The following is a 10,226-nucleotide window of genomic DNA, read 5'->3' as shown; positions in this document are numbered from 1 at the left end:
TGTGACTAGGAGGCACGAACCTGGTTCACCAGATTACGAGTCTACCACTCTTAACCACTACACCACACTGGCTGTGGAGGAAGCATTAGTTTCTCTTTTTAGCGCCTTGACCACATTACAGTTAAACCTTCACCACATTACATTAAACTAGCATTCAAATGAAATAATTTGATCTGGGTATGCCTCAAGTCAGGGTTAGCCAATGTGGTGCCCTCCAGATGTGTTGGGACTACAATCATGGCCGGGCTGCCTAAGGCAGCGGAAACCCAAGAGGCAGCCCTCACCCCCTGTGGGCACCTTGTCTGCACCTCCCAAGGGAAGAGGAGTGATAATCTTTTCTGGTAGCGTTATTCCATCTCCCTTTTCCACTCTGCCCCATTTTCCTGCAGAATAAAATGTCGTTTGATTCTGGGATTCCTGCTCTCTCAGCAGTATGGTTGAACTATGTCTTCAGTCAGCAAGTCTCCTCCCCATAATTCTGGGAACGATGATCACAGTGCTGGGTGCACTTTCTGAAAAATGGCCTCGCAGAACACTGACAGGTCAGCCTTCTGATTTGTTATTAACAATAAACATCCGTTGCTTGTTAATTAAAAGCTGCAGAGCCGTTGCCAGGTGGATATATTCCACGCACGTAGCTTTTGCATGGTGACCTTTTCTGTCCTCCAGGCTTGGCCAAATCCAGGGTCACTCGCAGAAGACACTGGACCTTGTGAACCCCAGCCTGTAAATGAGAAATTGGAAGGATGAACTGGCAACCTCATACCTCAATAAGCCACACGTTAAGAGGCTTGCAAGTGCCTTCGTTATTCTTTCTAGAAGGATTTCCCCAGCATGGCAGCTTCTGATATTGCAAAGAGGTCTCTTAGCAGGTCTCTTGTGCTAAATCCAGGCATCTGGTTGGCCACACCGAGAACAGGATGCAGTTCTTGGGATGGTCTTCTGTTAAGAAAATAAGGTTTTGGTTCCCTCCAGATTGGTGAATTTTTTGGTGGGTGTATTATGCAAAATAATAATAATAACAATAATAACAATAATAATAATAATAATTTATTATTTATACCCTGCCCATCTGGTCATTATGCTGGACCAGGCACCCCCAAACTCAGTCCTCCAGATGTTTTGGGACTACAATTCCCATCATCCCTGACCACTGGTCCTGTTAGCTAGAGATCATGGGAGTTTGGGGGTGCCTGTGCTGGACCATCCAAACATCATTAGCTGTTCTTCAGTGCTTCGCCAGTGTTGCTGCATTATTGCCATCCAGAGGAGCACTCTTGCGCTTCAGCACAACAGAAGCAAGACCAAGAAAGCCCCAGGAACATTTATAGCAGGCTTCTTCAACCTTGGCCCTCCAGATGTTTTTGGGTTACAACTCCCATGATCCCTAACTAGCAGCCAGGACCAGTGGCCAGGGATGATGGGAATTGTAGTCTCAAAACATCTGGAGGCCCGAGGTTGAGGAAGCCTGATTTATAGTACAAAAAGTTTCAGGAGGAAGTCTCAGGGCACACACTTGTTGGAAACTTTTGCAGGTGCAAACAGGATTGAAAGTGAGACTGCATATGACATACAGAATACCATCATGAACACAAGTCCTCATGAAGGCCCAAGAGAAAGGATGCCTGGATGGGATTTTTTTCACATTTAGCTCAAGGAGACTCCAGGCTTTGGTACTGGCTGGATCTCCTCTCCTGATTCACCTGCTGAGCACCTAAAGGGCTTTGTTAGAAGAGCCAAGAAATGTGAAGCATTCATTCAGGCAGAGAGAGGAAGAGGAGGAGGAGGAGGAGGAGGAGGAGGAGGAGGAGGAGGAGGAGGAGGAGGAGGAGGAGGAGGAGGAGGAGGAGAGGTGTCTTTGGGACATCTTTTCCCCAGCCCATGGTCAGCCTTGCCAGATCATTTCGTTGAGGCATGAATGTCCGGAACTCTTGCCTAATTGCCCACATTCTCACGATAATTACACCATAACTTCCTAATTACCAGCTCTGCCCTAGCTCCGGGGATGGGAAATTTTCTCCACAAGAAGAAAATTCATCTCAATTATGCCTCATTTTAAACAGGACAGGCGTGGTTTTTTTGGGGGGGGGAATACCCACTAGTAGTCACACAACAGTGGCAAAGCTCCCTCCCTGATAGGACGCCTCTCCTTCTGCAGCTGGTGCTTGTTGTTCCTGGCCTTCTGCCTTCCCAGTGCTATGGCACCCACAGGGATTGAGAGATACAAGGAAATTAAATCTCAGACATGCCCTTTAATCATCAGCTCAACTGTATGTTTTGCCCCTTTCCTCTAAAGCTATTATGCTAGGGTGCTTGCTCTTGCAAGAGGCTTATTGAAAAACATGGGCGCTGAGGATCCTTTATCACTTGAGAACATCAGTCTCATCATGCCCTGCTTGCCAAGCTGCGACTTGCAGCGCTTCTGAGCGGTGGGGTGAAGGAGGTGGAGAATGATCCACAGGACCTAAATGTCTGGAAGGCCTTGGAACGAGCGCTGATACAATTAAGAATATAAGAGCTCCATTCAGGGCTTAATTTTGAAGGAAGCGTCAGCTTTGGATCACGTTGAAGGCATGCTTCTGAGCACGTGCAGTGTCCCTGTCCCACTCCGGGCAATAACGGCAAACTTGTGTACCCCGCATGCTATATATCAGAGTTTCCACAATGGCCGGCATGGCTAGGCAAAGGATGACTCCTGTTGGCCGAACCCCCAGTAGAACTGAAGCAAATAATCCTTGTTGAGGATGACTTTGACCATGTTTCTTGCTCTCTTCTTTCTTTCCCTCCTGTGCTATCCCTTCCCTTCCCCTCAACCATCACCAGAATGTAGATTGTAAGCAGCCTGGGTCAGGGCTTCCTCCCTCCCTCCCTCCCTAACCGGGGAATCCCACCCCCCAAGCAAGTGCAGATCACCAGCCCTTGACATCCACCTCAAGTGGCGCTGCACAGATCTCCTGGTTTGATTGCTTCCTGCAAAAATAGCAGGTGGAAATTTGCTGGCAGACCCTATTATATGGTTCTCTTTGGGAAGAGTGTTTGGACAGTGAGTTCCTCTCACCATGGAACTCTGGGAATTGCAGCTCTGTGAGGGTGTGCGTAACAACCCTCGGCACCTTTAGCAAACGACAGCTCCCAGGATTCTTTGGGGGACGCCGTGACTGTTTAAAGTGGTGTCATAGTGCTTTAATCATATGGTGCAAATGTGCCCCAAGAGCTTTTCATCACCACTGATAACGCTACCGAACTAGCAGGGAAGAGGGGTAACTTTGCCCCCAGCTTGCTTGTCTTCCTTCCTCTGCTGGCTTCCTACAAACACCAGCGTGCAACATGTTGCAGTTGAGCTGCCTTGACCTCTCTACTGATCTGGAGTAAAAATGTCAGCCTCCTGGCACTGCGCACTGTTTGCTCAGTTGCCTTTGTTTTAATAATGACTCAGATTCTTTTGTCTTTGACTTTATTTGACTTTGGCTCTGAGCTGCAGAAAAGATGTTCGTCACCTTGATGCTTTCCTCCTCGGGGTCTCGGTTTTCCATTGCACACACATTTATCTTCCTGATAAAGGGGCCAGATGCTAAGCTTAGTTTGCAGGGTGCGCAGCCGGTACCTGCCTCTGTCTGCTGCTACAGAGGCTGCTGGCTGCGCTAGTGGCGGCTAGTGCCCATTGGAACAGGTAAGGTAGAAAGCAGACAGAGGCCAACAGTAGGCAGAGCCAGAGTCAATGGCAGCGTGGAGCCACCTAATTCTCCCTCCCTGCTGAGTACTACAAGGGCAAAACTAAGACAAAAGGGGAGGAAGCAACTGGGATTCAGAAGCATTTCTGCCTCCGGCTATGGTGGCTAGTGGCCATCTTGTTACCATAGGACAGGGGTCAGCAACCTTTTTCAGCCGTAGAGCGGTCCACTGTCCCTCAGACCATGTGGTGGGCCGGACTATATTTTGGGGAAAAATATGAACGAATTTCTATGCCCCACAAATAACCCAGAGATGCATTTAAAATAAAAGGACACATTCTACTAATGTAAAAACACGCTGATTCCCAGACTGTCCGCGGGCCGCATTGAGAAGGCAATTGGGCTGGATCTAGCCCACGGGCCTTAGGTTGCTTACCTCTGCTATAGGAGCATAGGAAGCTGCTTTATCGAGTCCATTAAGATCAGTATTATCTGCATTTACTGGAAGCAGCAGGGGATATTCCCAGCCCTATCCAGAGATGCCGGAGGTTGAAGCTGGGACCTTCTGCACTCACAGCAGGTGCTCTGCCCCTGAGCTCCGGTACCCTCCTTCCTCCAAGGAACTCAGAGCAAGATGCACAACCTCTCCTAATTTTATCCTTGCAACAGTCGTGTGAAGTAAGTTCAGCTGAATGTGGTGGGGGGTGAGGCAGAGGGATTGGCTGTGTACCCCCCCCCAAAAAAGTCACCAAATGAGTGGGGATTTGGAACCCTTGTCTCCAGGGGTAGCCGGTGTGATGACTTCCAGCTGTTGATGGACTGTAACTCCCATCAGCCCCGGCCAGCATGGCCAGGGTGGTAAAGGATGATGGAAGTTGTAGTCTAATAATGTGGGCATCACATTGGCTACCCTTCTTCTAACCCAGGGGTCAGCAACCTAAGGCCCATGGGCCACAAGCAGCCCATGCGGGTTGTTTAACCAGCCCATGAGCCACCCCCGAACCAAGCCGCCCACTTGGCGAGTCCCCGTGCACTGCGCTAAACCGGCACAGTGCGGCACAGGGACTTGCTTCCACTGCGCTGGAAATTGTGTCTGTACAGACACCAGAAATCGTGTCTGTGCAGACATCGGAAATCACAGGCACGTGCACACAATCCAGCCCACAGAGGAATCTCCGCTGGAGTGAACTGGCCCAGCCAACCCCTGTTCTAACCAAACCACACTGGCTCACCACATGAAGTAGGGATAGTCAACATGGTACCTTCCTAATCACATTGCACTCCAACCTCCATTAACCAACCCCAGGGGAGCATTGCTAACAGTCAGGAATGATGGAAGTTGTCGTTTAGCACCATATGGAAGGCACCACATTGACTGCGTTGTAAGGAGTATTTGGCCCAAACATCCAACTGCTTCTTCTGTGACCTTAGACAAAACCCTTTCTGAGGCTGATGTCCTTTTTGACAGGAGGTCTTTGGAGTGAGGTTGAACCTGGGAGCTCCTGGGTGCAAGGCATTCCTCAGACAACCAGCTAGAGGTCTCCTCTTATTGCCAGGGCGCTCTTTGCTGGGCTGCTTGACACTGATTCTTTATCATGTTTTGGAAATAAGCGTCTGCTGGTGTCAACCCGAAGCTTCTTCGTTTCCACAACAGTGCACACCTTTCAGCCGCCTCACAGATGGGGCACATGTGTGTGGCACTCCTTTCTTAATACAACCACAAATCACTGCCTGAGGCTCCCGTCCCCCACCATTATTCGGTGTGGCCAATGGCTATAGTCTGCCTGCGGTATAGGTTTCCAAGCAAAGGTGATAGCTCTTTCGGCTAAAGAGATATTTTTTTTAAAATCTAGCTGCTCTGCCCCAGCATTTCACAATCCGGTACTCTCCAGATGAATTGGACTACAGCTCCCACCCGCCTGCTTGTAAATCACTTGAGCAACATAGCTTCAGTACTCTTTAAGTGACCTCCAGTTCTAATTCAGAAATCCTGCAAAAAGGGCCACCGAAATCAATGGGATCTGTTTTCAAGGAAGTGGCTAAGGCCCGGGGCATTAAGGTTCTCAATGCCCTCTAGTCTGGGGAAAAATACTGTAGCTAGCTAGCTAGCATGGTGATGTAGATCAGGTGTAGGGAACCTTTTGCCCTGCAGACGTTGCTGAACTCCTATTATCCCAAGCCAGGGGCCATACCTGCTGCGGCTGATGGGAGTTGTAGTATAGCAGCGTCTGGAGGGCTGAAGGTTGGGCTTGCCGATCAGAAGGTCGGCGGTTCGAATCCCCGCGATGGGGTGAGCTCCCGTTGCACTGCCCCAGCTCCTGCTAACCTAGCAGTTCAAAAGCATTCCAGTGCAAGTAGATAAATAGGTAAGGGAAGGTAAACGGCATTTCCATGCACTCTGGTTTCCGTCACGGTGTTCCATTGCGCCAGAAGAGGTTTAGTCATGCCGGCCACATAACCCAGAAAGCTGTCTGTGGGCAAATGCCAGCTCCCTCAGCCTGAAAGCGAGATGAGCTCCGCAACCCCCATAGTCACCTTTGACTGGACGTAACTGTCCAGGGGTCCTTTACCTTTTTTTACTATTATGCAGTAGTGTAGATCATCATGCAGGAGGGCCATGAGTTAATATTTCAAGATCCTGTATTCCATCCATGCAAATATTTACCCTTCACTGCCTCTCTTGCTACGTTTGCTGCGTCTGCTGCTGTTACTTCCCACACATGTTGCATCAGCCAATCGAGGAAGTGAGAGATACGGTAGCGATGGTGGGGCTGGGCCACTTGAAAGCAGAACAAATGAGGAGTGAAAAACCACCAGTAGCAGAGGGAAGATGAAATAGCTGGCCCAGTTGCGTCAGATTTTAGTATTTTAGATACCAAAATGCACGCCTATTAAAATGCATTCCTATTATAGCTGCATGTACAGGGTGGCGCATCTTACGGTGGCACGATGTGTTACCATTTGTGGAACAGAATTTCATTCAAAACGCAGACATCTGTAATGGCCTTGGTGTTGAAGAACAGCACTCACTGAGACTAGGAGCCACTTCACATACCACAGAATTCTTACATGGAAGTCTGTTTCTGTAGGAAATGGTGCAAATTCAGCATGGAGGTATTTACGCACAATGAGGTTACATTGTGTGCAAATCTCTGCAGACACACATTTTCCTGCCTGGAAAGCGAATTCCATGCAAAAGCTTTGTAGTACGTTAACTCATCTTTAGTTCGAAGAAGAAGATAGAAGCTTTCTCCGATGAAAATAGGGATGTCCTAAGGGAAGTTAGGACATTTGGGGATCAAATCAGAAACTGGGATGGCTTTTGTAAACCTGGGACTGTCACTGGAAAATAGGGGTATTTGGAGGGTCTGGACTGGTATTTGCAATGTCTATGAATGTAATAGTTAGCTCTCTGCATCCTCCCCCACGTGCTACTCGATTCCAGCTCCTCCTACCTCTTGCAATGCCAGCGCTGTACCCCAATTCCTTCCTACTTGCCTGACCCCACACTAAAATCTATACCACAGATTAGAAAAAGCAATGTCAAGAAACATTCCTCTTCACCCAGGCCTTTACTGATTAAACAATCTATGGCCTTTTAAATGGGCTGGGGGGGCACATACAGTATTTTTGTTTGTTTGTTAATATTACATCATATATTATGTGTTTTGTACTGCAAACTACCCTGCAATCTTCAGATGAAGGCCAGCATATAAATTTAACAATAAAACAAAATAAATAACCACCAGACTGTCTTCTTCACACCCACAACCGCGATCGCATGTGGTCTCGCTTTCAATACTATTTGTGCCTACGAGAGTTTTGGGGCGGCCACACTGCTTCACTTCCAGTTAGTGCACATCCTGCAACTTCCTGGTGAAATATTGTAACTTGGCATGCCACAAGTTTCCAGAGGGGTAGGTGGGTGTGGTTGCCAAGCTTTTGTTGGGACTTAAGCCCCCCTGGACAGTGAAAACATTTGGGGAAAACATTGTGGTACAAGCTAAAGCAGAATGGACCCTCCACGAATGTGCAGAATATACCTGCGACGTAAGAGAGGTATGGAAGAGCCGTGGGGTGAATAGCACCTTCTGCTAATGATTGCTTTTTACTGCCCTGCCCCTTGTTTACTACAGAAGGCTGGCACGCTGCTCTTCTACATCTGAACAGAAATTCAATGTATAACCTTCCCATCCACCCCTCCCATCGCCATCCCTACGCCAGAAAACCAAGGAAGCTTCAAGGCTATTAATGTTGCAGGAACAGGGCTATTTTTAAAGGCTGCAAGCCCAAATGCTAGTGTTTAATATGTTAAAAGAAAGCTTTCAGTTCAAAAATGTGATTGCAAAAAAGGTGGCAATCCTCCGTGTGAGCTCAGATCTCATCCGATGCCCTTGAATGGCCATGCTTGAATGGCTTGTAGGTGTTTACATGGTGCCAGGGTTGCCATCTGTTTCTTTCCTCTGGACTTGCTCCTATGCCTTTTTATCTGCAGCCTGTCGTGCTACAGAAAGCAAGCCAGTGAAACTATTTCTGCTCTGCAGCAGAGAAACGTCGCCAACTTCCTTTCTGTATGCCGGGCTGCTGTTCAAGGCATGAAAGTGGGGCCAGTAGAAAATAAGAAGAAATAAAAGGTGGCCGCTCTCATTTCATTACTTGCTCGAACTGTTCCCTTTACGGTACTTCCTCCTAGGACTGCGTTCCTCTGAAGCAGGGAGAGGAACCTGAAACCCGGTGGCCAAATGCCTCTGCTGGGGCAAGCCAGCTCCATCAGGCCTCCTTCTCTCTCAGCTGTCACCTGGGGGTAGCCATTGCATCAGGTGGCGTCAGGCAGACACAGGAAGCAGGAGGGCTCATTTCATCAGCTTTGCTGGAGGCCCATGAGGCACCTCCTTGCCCCTGAACTGGATGCGGGTGGCGCTGTGGTCCCAGCTCCTGCCCACCTAGCAGTTTGAAAGCACGTCAAGTGCAAGTAGATAAATAGGTGCCACTCCAGCGGGAAGGTAAACGGTGTTTCCATGCGCTGCTCTGGTGTGCCAGAAGCGTCTTAGTCATGCTGGCCACATGACCTGAAGCTGTCTGCGGACAAACACCGGCTCCCTCGGCCTATAGAGCGAGATGAGCGCGCAACCCCAGAGTCATCTGCTACTGGACCAAACAGTCAGGGGTACCTTGGTACCTTTACCTTTACCAGGAGGCACCTCCTTGCCCCTGAACTGTGCCAGCTGTCTTTTATAGGGACAGCTGTTTAGAAATCCATGCCTAGGTTTTGATTTTCCTCTCCCCTCCTTGTCCCTTTCCCCTTGTATGTTATATGGATAGACAGATCTGGGAGCCTTCTTGGCTGAAGAGCTGGGCACTAGTATTCAAAGTAAGTAAACAAATGTAACCCTCTAGCCACATCTCACGGACTAAGGCTCTCTTTGCCAGTGGGGCTTTAGTGTACAAAAGCTCAAGCTCCAATAGATGTGTTTGTCTGTGGTCTAAACCACTGAGCCTCTTGGACTTGCCGATCAGAAGGTCAACAGTTCAAATCCCCGCGACAGGGTGAGCTTCCATTGCTCTGCCCCATCTCCTGCCAACCTAGCAGTTCGAAAGCACATCAGTGCAAATGGATAAGTAGGTACCACTGCGGCAAGAAGGTAAGCGGCGTTTCTGTGCGCTCTGGTTTCCATCACGGTGTTCCGTTGTGCCAGAAGTGGTTTAGTCCTGCTGGCCACATGACCCAGAAAGCTGTCTGAGGACAAATGCCGGCTCCCTCGGTCTGAAAGCGAGATGAGCACCGCAACCCCATAGTCGCCTTTGACTGGACTTAACCGTCCAGGGGCCCTTTACCTTTTACCTTGCTACAAGACCCTCTGTTGTTCTTTCTGTAACACTACTAACACACATGCAGAAGGAATTTGTGGATTGCTTGGCATTGCGGCCCTAAGTGAGCAAGATGAGCCCATTAAGTTCACAGACGACTTTTTACAAGAGACCTTTGGCATTACCTGAAGATGACCAGCTAGATACAGAGCAGGCTCGCCGGGTGTCAGTCAGCCCCTTTTTTTGAAGCTGCTGAAAAACCTCACCCATAGATTGTGGGTTTTTTTCTTCTTTAGCGTTAAGAGCCAGAATGTTTCCAATTGCAACCACCCGCCCTCTTCCCAAGACGTCACTTTTTAAAGAGTCTTGCACCTGCAGTTGTTTGGGAGGAAGTCACTTGACGAGCCGGTTCTGCTGAGATCGTGACGCTGGCTTTGTTGACCGAGCACTCCGAGCCCTGGCGCAGGACAAAAGGGATAACCTTCAAAAAACGCCAGACGTGGCTCTGGGAAGGTGGTGGAAGGAGCTCCCTTTCTGCCTGTCCTCCGCTGCAGGGGGAGAGCAGCCCTCCAAGATCATGCCTAGACAGGGTCCTGCACCCATTTCTTGAAAATATGTTTGCAGAGGGGTAGCAGCCCCGAGAAGTGAGAGCTAGACCATAAAGAAGGCTGATCGCCGAAGATTTGATGCTTTTGAATTATGGTGCTGGAGGAGACTCTTGAGAGTCCCGTGGACTGCAAGAAGATC

General features: G+C 49.0%; 1 long non-coding RNA gene across 1 annotated transcript; it reads right to left on the bottom strand.

Moving 5' to 3' along the window:
• Positions 1 to 543: 543 nt before the first annotated feature.
• LOC148685472 (uncharacterized) lies at positions 544 to 9,830 on the bottom strand. Its single transcript, XR_015950712.1, has 2 exons — positions 9,665 to 9,830; positions 544 to 724 (listed from the first exon to the last, which is right to left on the bottom strand). It is a non-coding gene; the product is annotated as an uncharacterized LOC148685472 (long non-coding RNA).
• Positions 9,831 to 10,226: the final 396 nt, after the last annotated feature.

This window comes from Zootoca vivipara, chromosome 6 (genome assembly GCF_965207765.1).
Source record: "Zootoca vivipara chromosome 6, rZooViv2.hap1.1, whole genome shotgun sequence".
Lineage (NCBI taxonomy): Eukaryota > Metazoa > Chordata > Lepidosauria > Squamata > Lacertidae > Zootoca > Zootoca vivipara.
Note: the sequence above shows the minus strand (reverse complement) of the source record. Positions and strands in the feature narration are given on the sequence as shown.